Source organism: Myripristis murdjan, chromosome 16, assembly GCF_902150065.1.
Source record: "Myripristis murdjan chromosome 16, fMyrMur1.1, whole genome shotgun sequence".
Lineage (NCBI taxonomy): Eukaryota > Metazoa > Chordata > Actinopteri > Holocentriformes > Holocentridae > Myripristis > Myripristis murdjan.
Genome location: NC_043995.1, coordinates 31,025,452 through 31,034,969, shown reverse-complemented (window position 1 = coordinate 31,034,969; position 9,518 = coordinate 31,025,452). Strand labels below are relative to the sequence as shown.

At 41.2% G+C, this 9,518-nt stretch overlaps 1 long non-coding RNA gene across 1 annotated transcript; it reads right to left on the bottom strand.

Annotated features, from left to right (window-relative positions):
• Window positions 1-1,348: 1,348 nt before the first annotated feature.
• On the bottom strand, window positions 1,349-1,718 carry LOC115373273 (uncharacterized). Its single transcript, XR_003929519.1, has 2 exons — window positions 1,535-1,718; window positions 1,349-1,416 (listed from the first exon to the last, which is right to left on the bottom strand). It is a non-coding gene; the product is annotated as an uncharacterized LOC115373273 (long non-coding RNA).
• Between the last annotated feature and the right edge of the window lie 7,800 nt (window positions 1,719-9,518).

Sequence of the window (9,518 nt, the reverse complement as noted above, 5' to 3'; positions counted from 1 at the left end):
AGCTGTGTTGATGTTGTTGATGTTGATGATGTTGACAGTGTTTGTAACCTGAGGGCTGCACCACCAGGCCAGTTCAGCAGAGCCAGGCTTTCTTTGTGAGCTCACTCGACAAAACCTGAAGCCCAAAGGGGAGATAACTGGTATCACGACGGTGGTTATCAAGTTGATTTGTGAAGCCTGGCTCTCTGCTCTCTGTTCTGAGTGCGTTCACATTTAAAGGGGCGTTTAGTGCATCATGTAACTCTTCTTCTGCCACCTACTTCACTCAGGAGGAGCAAACTGTCATCAAGGAGCGCTATGGAGAGGATAAAAAAATGATCACTCTGGCTTCAAATGAGGCCAGAGAGGAATGTTTGGCGATTTGAAGTAAAAATGAAAATACAATACAAAAAACACACACAGGACAAGGTTAAGAATTCATCAAGTTTACTTGCAGCGATGTTGAACACAGTGATCAGGTTGGGAGGTTACAGATTACATTTTAACATGGTAACAGTGATGTGATAACAGGAAAAGACACTTCTTCACTAAATAAACAAAATAAACATTGTCATTAGAATACAAACTGCTTCAAACAATGTTGGTTGATGCCGCTTGTTTTGGAAATGATGTGAATGACAGTATTTCAAGTACAGCTCTGCAATAAAATGCTCTTTTATGATTATGCAAAAAAAACCAAGCAATTTTAACTGAAACTCTCCATGTTTTGTTCATGAGTATGAGCAATCCAGCTGATTTCTCTACAGGTGGATTCAATAATCACAACACACTCAGAGATGTCTAAACAGACAAAGCCTTCATTTCACAGATCCATCGTTTTTTGTCAGCACAGTCCTCAGCTCTCCATCCCTCAGATGACCTCCACTGGAAAGAAGCTGCACAGTCCTTGTTGTAATAAGGTTCATATATCCAGTAGCTGATGGAAGAACATGATGGTTAGAAAACTGTTGACAGATTTTATGAGTCATGGTGTTCAGAAATGTGTCTTACCTTTCAGTCAGATCACTTCCATCAACCCACTTCCAGACCCCACTTGTTCTTCTCAAGCCAATCCAGTAGCTGTGGTAACTACTGTCACTGGACTCATGGCTGATTTCACAGATGAATTCCTGATGAATAATCAGAGATGTTTCAGTACCACATTCAAATGGACACATTGTGACTTTTGGACTCTTTTTTTTTTTACTGTTTCAAGCTCAGTTTGTGACATTGACGCTCCTCTCTGTTCCTGTCATGTTCCCTTTACCTGCTCCTGTCCATTTTCTATCACAACCAAATCTGCATTCCTCTGCCTGCAGTCTTCTCCAGCTTCTTCCCAGGTTTTCCAGTCACGATATGTACCGTGTACAACCAGATAACAGCTGGACTTGGACGGGGAGAGAAGCCAGCCCTCCTGACAAGGATTACACCGTCTCTCTGAGAGAGAGATAAGACAGACAAATCAACAAACATGATCATTGATTTATGATTTCAGTATTATCACTATAATCATAACATCATTTTTGTGACAATGCTGAAGGGGTTTTCAGATGACCTTCCTTGTCTCCTGTTTTGGGGCAGTAGGCATCAAGGATCCTCTGTGTCCGAGTCAAGCTGAGCTCAGTCCTCTCTCTCCTCAGCTTCTCCACTTGTCTCTCTAAGGCGCTCTTCTCCATCTGCAGCTGCTGACTTTCTGAAGTCAGGATGCTGTTGTTTTGTCTCAGGTCACCAATGAGGACCGTCTGATTGCTGAGAACCCTCCTCAAGCTGTCATTGGCTAAGCTGAGGCACAGTACGTTCTGATTGGCTGCAGCTGTGTGGTTTTCTCTCAGCTTGGCCATATTGTCAGAAATGAGCGAGGTAACTGCAGAGAAGGACACAGAAACGTCTCGGCTGTCAAATCAGCCACAAAATAAGAATCTGTTGTTCTGTCACTGTGGAACATGCTATTAGAAATCATTTCAGTTCAACTGGCCTTCATGTAAAAGTTATTATAACTTTTGATGCTCCGAGTCCAACCTCACTTTATTTTACAGACCAACTGTAAAAGCTGACAGGACTGCATCTAAATATGAATTAGGACAATATGTCCTGTTTATGTGACAGAATAAATGTTGAGTCAATACTCACAGTAGAAACGAAGGGCCATGATAACTAAGAATATCAGCCAACACACCGATACCAGTGGAAAAGACGAAGAGAAGGAGGGAGTCTTCTCATCTAGCAGAGACAAAGAGTCCAGTCAGATCACCTGAACAGCTGATAGGAAACACTTTCATGTGAGTCATGATTGTTTTTTCGCATTAAACACACATCCTTTGAAATATACCACATATTGTGTTTACCCCAAATGTCATCTTTTTTAGAGAATCATAATCATGTGGACTTCAAAATTTACCTGAAAAGTCTGGATTTTTGTCAGCAGTTCGTTCCACTGCATGAACAGAGTCCTCCCCTTCCTCAATTGTCTCTGACAAATCATCCATGATAAAAAACTGAATATCAGAACAATGTACATGGAAAATACACCAGCAACATAATATAAGAATAATGGTAGTAGTATTTGTTGTACTTTGGTACCCTCATTATTCAAACACAGAAGCGTTCGCATCACCGAAGTCAGATTAGTGGTAAATCATCTGGTTTTGTGTTCAAGATCAGAACTTGATCAGATTAGGTGTAGAGAGCTTCTTACCTGCAGACAGATAAACATTAGGATTTTTGAAAAAAACGGCCTGCGCGTTTGGTTTTCTGTTCATCCTGCTCACATCAGAGGGATCACCAACAGTCTGATAGGAGGCTTGCAAGTTAATTCTTTATGTTGAGAGTGTGCCAGTGTGTTATTTCTCACGGAAACTGCTCAGTTATTTTTTCACTTCTGCTTTGAGGTTTTGACAGTCGTATTGAGGTGAAGCTGCTGAGCTCATTTCCAACATGGTAAGCCTTGTTTGTGTGTCTCTTGCATCTTGTCTTGGTACTGAAGGTGTGAATTTCAAGCATGTCCCTTTTTTCTTGTCAAATTCAAGTGAAAACCAACATCAAGTGTCTTACAGTAAGGTGTGTGGCCACCAGGAGCCTCCCGAGCAGCTTCAGGTCTCCAAGTCTCTGGAAATCTCCTGGAGGAACGGAGCTCAAATCTTCCAAATGATATTCCCTCATTTGGTGTTTTGATGATGGTGGTGGAGAGCGCCATGTCGCTCCAAAATGTCCAATAGGTGTTGAGCTGGGTTGAGATGTGGTGAGTGCAAAGGTCAAACATCATTTTCATCCTCATCAAACCTTTCAGTAAGCCCTGCTGCCCTGTGGATGGAGGCGCTACTGGTCCTCCTTTTTTTTCCTGATGAAGGTCTCGCTCCTCTCTCTCATCATAACTTAGAATCTGTTCCAGACGTTGAAGGGTTTGGTGCTGCTCACAAGTCGCAGTGAGAAAAGGGAAAAGCTGTGGCTTGCTTAACAAGCGCAGTGCAGATATCTGTATATGTGTAACAATAAAATCATGTAGCCACCTTTTTCTATAGTAATATATATTCTGTGCTTGCATTTTGTCATGTGAGCTTGTGTCAGTGTGTAGTTCAGTGTTTGTGTGTGTGTGTGTGTGTGTGTGTGTGTGTATTGTGCAGGAAACAGAAACTCTCCCAGGCTGCACTGTCCTCGCTGCTGAGTTGAAGTGTTTCTTTGAACTCATCACACTCACCTCTTTGTATCTAATGAGCTGATGAGGAGACAGGAAGGCCTTGTTTGCTGCTCGGTGACAGTCCTAACCAGTCAGAGTTTAACCAAACCAAATGACATGTAATGATATGTGACCAGGAGGTGTAAAGGGGGGGACTTTCCCCACGTCCTTTGAGTTAACCAACACTGAGCAATAAATAATTCCATGACACACCGAAACGTCGGAAATATATGTATCATTGCAAGTTTGGCCGTGTGTGGGAGTCTGCAACTTTGGATCCACTCGTCCCTCTCTCACGCACCTGTCTCATGAAATTTGTGTGTGTTGTGTTCTTCAGTGTCTCAGCGTGGTCATCCTGGAAGAGACGACTCCCATCAGGACAGACATGTTTCCTCGCATACACTATATATACACTCAGTGACCATCTAATTAGTTCCACTTGTACAATCTAATCCAATACAACTGCCATAAAGTTTCCTTCTCTGCTGCCTATAATGCTCAGCTTTTCTTATTGTCACAGTAAAAGAGGTGTTCATTCACTTCTATGTTTGGCAGTGAGTTCATAGTTAGTGCTGCTGTTGGACTGGACTGCATTTTTTTGAGAGGTGTTTCTAGTATTCTGTCCGCCTTATGTATATAAATAGGTGGGACAAAAATATTGGAAAAAAGCTCTCAATGTAATGTAGTCCAGTACAAGACCTCTGCAAACTACAACCTCAATAATAAACAGAGAATAAAACTGACACATTCTCCACAAGGTCAACACAAACTGAACATTATAAACTTTGTTCAAAGGTAGAATTTATGGCAGAACTGTTGAAATTAACGGCATTAGATTATGCAGGTGGACCTGATCAAGTGGCCACTGAGTATAGGCTTATAGCATATATGAAACAGCCATAGTGAAATTTATTCTAAGGGCAGCCAGTGTGGGTCAAAATGCCACAAAAGGCTGATTTATTATAATCAGGGTCAAAGCATGAAGCCTTTTAACAAAGTTAAAAATGGAAACCTCTTGCTGCAGTGGTGCAGCGCTCCAGTCAGGCCAATGCACAGGAAGTACACTGTGCTAAAACCAAACCTGAGAAAACACCTCCACTACCCCCAACAGAAAACCACTCACCAAAACCAGAAGCAGAGCCACAGCAAACCTTCACCTCACACTGCACCAGCTGCTGCTGGAGCTGCAGGCCAACAGCAGCCACAGCACTAAAAGATAAAACTGTGAATTAAAACTGCGCTGAATCTCCTACAACATCAGTAAAACAATGGAAAAGGAACAATAGAAAAATGAGGAACAATCAGAACTTCAATTAAATTTTGGAGGCTCATGGTGGCTCATGAAGACCTTACGAAGACACGTTTTGTCTTTTGTTTCATTTGTCTGTACATTAAAGTCACAATCCGTCATTTCTGTTCAGAGCGCCCCATATTGAAGGCAACCCACAAAAAAAAACGTTTCCCAACAGGTGGTTGTCTTTGCTCTTTCCTGCCTCATTTACCTCCCCTGTTGTTTCATGCAGCAGAAATCCAGAAATGTGCCTTCATGTAAGCTGCCTTCTTTCATTTCAAACAGGGAAATCCCACTTTCCAAATTCCAATACAGATCCTGCTGTTTTCTGTTACAGTTTTTTTCATTCACTTTTTCCAGTATCATGAAACTGGGATCCACTTTGTTGTCATCTTTACCTCCAAACCACAGCAGTTTTCTTTTGCAAATGTGTTCATACCTTTTCATTGGATTCACACATTTTTCACTTCTCACATGTGTCATTTACACGGCCCTGACTCCACTGACTTCACTGTGGTAGTCAAAAGCAAAACATCTGCTCACAGCTGATAGAAATGACCTGCATCTCTGTGAAATCACTAGTGCACCTGCATCACTACCCTTTCCACAAATCACCAATCAATCAGGATGCACCTACAAAAAAGGGACCTATAAATTGTATTCTGTATTTTTTTTTTTTTTTCAACTCCTTTGAGTTTTTCTGTGTAATACTGTATGTGGATTACATTATTTCAGTTTTGCCATCAATACAGTAAAATTTCACTTCAGAGTCTTTCTAAGCTTGGATGCAGTTCTTTACTGTAAGTTCACATTTGAATGTGTAGCTCACAGGAGAACCTTGTTCAAACTGATGTCTGTATTTTGTATTCTGCTGTCAGCTGTGTTACAGTACAGTAGAGCTGACTGAAGGAATCTACTCATTTGGGCAGAAGTTGAGTTGTTTGAGGGAAATATTGGATTTTGCTACTTGCTTTACAATATGTAAGTATGTAAATTGTCAAAAATATGTCTGCAATACACACAGGAAAAAAGTAAGGTTGAACCTGCTCAGACTAAAAAGGGTGTGTTGCATTTTGGTGTTGAGTATGAAGTGAGTGAGTGGCTGGATTATGTCGCTTGACTGCAAGTTGTATTGGGCGGTGACAAAATGTGCTTTTGCTGCATGTTTGAAATGTTTTGTCATGGTAAGAGCCTTTTGCAAACAAAATGTTTTATTTTGGGAAGTGCGCCTCTCATTAGGCCGATGGATTAACTGTTTTGATACCAGCATTTCTGAGTTGACAAAGGAGGTAAAGCGATTGAAAAAAACTGTAAATGAGACTTCCCATCCCACATGAGGAGCTGTGTTGATGTTGTTGATGTTGATGATGTTGACAGTGTTTGTAACCTGAGGGCTGCACCACCAGGCCAGTTCAGCAGAGCCAGGCTTTCTTTGTGAGCTCACTCGACAAAACCTGAAGCCCAAAGGGGAGATAACTGGTATCACAACGGTGGTTATCAAGTTGATTTGTGAAGCCTGGCTCTCTGCTCTCTGTTCTGAGTGCGTTCACATTTAAAGGGGCGTTTAGTGCGTCATGTAACTCTTCTTCTGCCACCTACTTCACTCAGGAGGAGCAAACTGTCATCAAGGAGCGCTATGGAGGGGATAAAAAAAATGATCACTATGGCTTCAAATGAGGCCAGAGAGGAATGTTTGGCGATTTGAGGTAAAAATGAAAATACAATACAAAAAACTCATGCACACACAGGATAAGGTTAAGAATTCATCAAGTTTACTTGCAGAGATGTTGAACACAGTGATCAGGTTGGGAGGTTACAGATTACATTTTAACATGGTAACAGTGATGTGATCACGGGAAAAGACACTTCTTCACTAAATAAACAAAATAAACATTGCCATTAGAATACAAACTGCTTCAAACAATGTTGGTTGATGCTGCTTGTGTTGGAAATGATGTGAATGACAGTATTTCAAGTACAGCTCTGCAATAAAATGCTCTTTTATGATTATGCAAAGAAAACCAAGCAATTTTAACTGAAACTCTCCATGTTTTGTTCATGAGTATGAGCAATCCAGCTGATTTCTCTACAGGTGGATTCAATAATCACAACACACTCAGTCTAAACAGACAATGCCTTCATTTCACAGATCCATCGTTTTTTGTTAGCACAGTTCCCAGCTATCCATCCCTCAGATGAGCTCCAATGAACAGAAGCTGCACAGTCCTTGTTGTCTAAAGGTTGGTTGATCCAGTAGCTGATGGAAGAACATGATGGTTAGAAAACTGTTGACAGATTTTATGACTCATGGTGTTTAGAAATGTGTCTTACTTTTCAGTCAGATCACTTCCATCAACCCACTTCCAGACCCCACTTGTTCTTCTCAAGCCAATCCAGTAGCTGTAGTAACTACTGTCACTGGACTCATGGCTGATTTCACGGATGAATTCCTGATGAATAATCAGAGATGTTTCAGTACCACATTCAAATGGACACATTGTGACTTTTGGACTCTTTTTTACTGTTTCAAGCTCAGTTCGTGACATTGACGCTCCTCTCTGTTCCTGTCATGTTCCCTTTACCTGCTCCTGTCCATTTTCTATCACAACCAAATCTGCATTCCTCTGCCTGCAGTCTTCTCCAGCTTCTTCCCAGGTTTTCTTTTCACGATAATTATTTGCTGTTACAACCAGATAACAGCTGGACTTGGACGGGGAGAGAAGCCAGCCCTCCTGACAAGGATTACACCGTCTCTCTGAGAGAAATAAGAGAGACAAATTAACAAACACGATTATTGATTTGATTTCAGATTACCTTCCTTGTCTCCTGTTTTGGGGCAGTAGGCATCAAGGATCCTCTGTGTCCGAGTCAAGCTGAGCTCAGTCCTCTCTCTCCTCAGCTTCTCCACTTGTCTCTCTAAGGTGCTCTTCTCCATCTGCAGCTGCTGACGTTCTGAAGTCAGGATGCTGTTGTTTTGTCTCAGGTCACCAATGAGGACCGTCTGATCTCTGCTGTTCTTCTTTAAGTCAGTGATTTCTGAGCTGAGGTTGTTGATGATGCTGGTCAGGTTGTTTTCTTTCAACTGTTGCACCACCTTTGCATCACTGTCATTTCTTGCGGCAGGAACTGCAACATCGAAATCGGTGAGATAAAATCTAACATTAGTTTACTTTGTCAGTCACTGTTAATGCTCATGAAACATCTAACTTCCTGATCTGCTTTAGTTTACTGCAGGTTCACTTAACCTCCTGGAAGTTTGGCTTTTCTTATTAAATCGCTGTTAAAATTAACTCAGAGACCCACCACTGCTTTGAGTAACTTTAACTTTTTCTACAACTCTAAAATACAACTCAAAACTACACCAGTCATGTTCCGCTTATAAATATATTCATAAAGGACAACAAAGATCCAGAAATCAAGAGTTGGTTTGAAGGAGTGAAGGGAAAACCCCATTCATTTCCCACATGGACTGTTTTTGATCTGTCAGTCTTGAAAATCCAAATAACTAAATGACTTCTGTGGCCTATTGTGTGCACTGTACAGTCACAAAAAATAGACCTCATTAAACTCAATAACTAGTGCTGTGAATAAAATATTTCGGGACAAACTAGACTTCTTGCACATGGGCATGACCGGTGAAAGGAAAAAAATAATTAATTATCCATTAGGCTCTCCCTCTGAATGAGTTAGCTTACACATAAGAAAATGAGTTTCTTATCATGTGTGTGTATTCTTACGGTAGAAACAGAGCGTTACGATGGCCGCGACCAAGATAACACAAAGAATCCCCAAACAGCACGCCACCAGCTGAAAACCATGACGTCCTCTCACTGGCTTCTTGCCTAAAAATCCTGTTGGTGGCAAACATCAGTGAACAGAAACAGCTTCAGGATATTTTTAAGGCATCTCTGATTATTTGGCAGTTTATTATGCAGAGAGAAGGGAATGATGTGGGGCTGGGTGGGCTGATTTTAAACTACCAACCTGTTACCACTTGGGACTCGCTGACTCACATAACACAACAGTGATCAGTGTTGGGGAGGAACTAGTCACATGTAAGTACAGTAACTAGTTACATGTAACTAGTAACATGCAATGAAATTCCCAAATAAGTGTAATTATAATCAGTTACAGTTACTGAGAGGAACATGTAATAAAATTGCAGTTTTTAATGTAACTGATTACAAAAGGGGGTTACATCCAAATGTGTCCCAACTGGCCTGGGAACCCCTTGGGACCCCAGGAGGAGCTGGTGGATGAGGCCCTGGAAAAGACCGTCTGAACTGACCTCCTCAGCCTGCTGCCAGAGCAACCCGGTCCCGGATCAGCAGCAGAAAGTGAAGATGAAGTTTCTTAATTTGCTTGTGTTTTTTTCTTCTGTATCTGAAGGTGTTTTCTTTAGTTGCAGCGCACTGAGCTTTGCATCTTTATTGCCCAATTTAAACCATTTAGACTTAGAACTTAGAAAAGTATTTAATGTAATAAGTTGCATTATTTTGATGAAGTAATTAAAATTGTTACATTACTTATCACATTTTTAACAGGGTAACTCGTAATCTGCAACATGTTACATTT